Source organism: Thalassophryne amazonica, chromosome 1 (genome assembly GCF_902500255.1).
Source record: "Thalassophryne amazonica chromosome 1, fThaAma1.1, whole genome shotgun sequence".
Classification (NCBI taxonomy): Eukaryota; Metazoa; Chordata; class Actinopteri; order Batrachoidiformes; family Batrachoididae; genus Thalassophryne; species Thalassophryne amazonica.
The window spans coordinates 40,227,640-40,228,482 of record NC_047103.1 but is presented as its reverse complement, the minus strand read 5'-3'; positions in this window follow the sequence as shown (position 1 = coordinate 40,228,482).

Below are 843 nucleotides of genomic sequence, written 5' to 3'. Positions count from 1 at the left end.
GAGAGAGAGAGAGAGAGGGGGGGGGGTGTAAAATGGCTCTAAAGATCTCGGGACAAAAAAAAAACAAAACAAAAAAACAAACAAACAAAAAAAAACAAAAGAAAAAAAAAAAGACCGAAAGTGGCATAAAATAAGTCATTTGTACATATTCTCCTGAAATGGTTTATTCTGCTGGTTTAGAGCGGTCCAAGGACAAAGAATGTTTTTCTGTCTGTAGGCAGCCTCCCAAATAATCTTTATGCAAAATTACAGAAAACGTTATTCAACATTTTTTCTGCAAATAATCGATACGTCAGGAAGGCAGGAGTGGTGACCAAACGGTTAGTGCGCTTGGTTCCCGGTTCAAACCCCACCCCTGCCACATTTCTCCATGCAGTTTGGAGTTGCGTCAGGAAGAGCATCTGCGTAAAATTTGTGCCAAATCAGCATGCTGTGGCTGCGGTGACTCCGAGTGAAAATAAGGGGGCAGCCGGGACCTAATGATCTAAACCTCTCCCTCCCCCCAAATTTCAGGGAATGTGATTAAATAGTGGACAGCATGATCAATGTTGCCTCACAGCAAGAAGGTCATGGGATCAAGCAGAGGTGGGATGAAGTCACCAGTATGTCATTCTCCAGTCGTGAATCAGCAAGTCTCAAGTCATAACTCAAGTCATAATGACCACCAGTTGTTTGCAAGCTGACTTGAGACTTAAGACTTGAGACTTGCCGATTCACGACTTGAGAATGACTTGACAGTGACTTTGTCCCACCTCTGGGATCAAGTCCCACTTGTGGCCTTTCTGTGTGGAGTTTGCATGTTCTCCCCGTGTTTGCGTGGGTTTCCTCCCAGTGCTCCGGCTT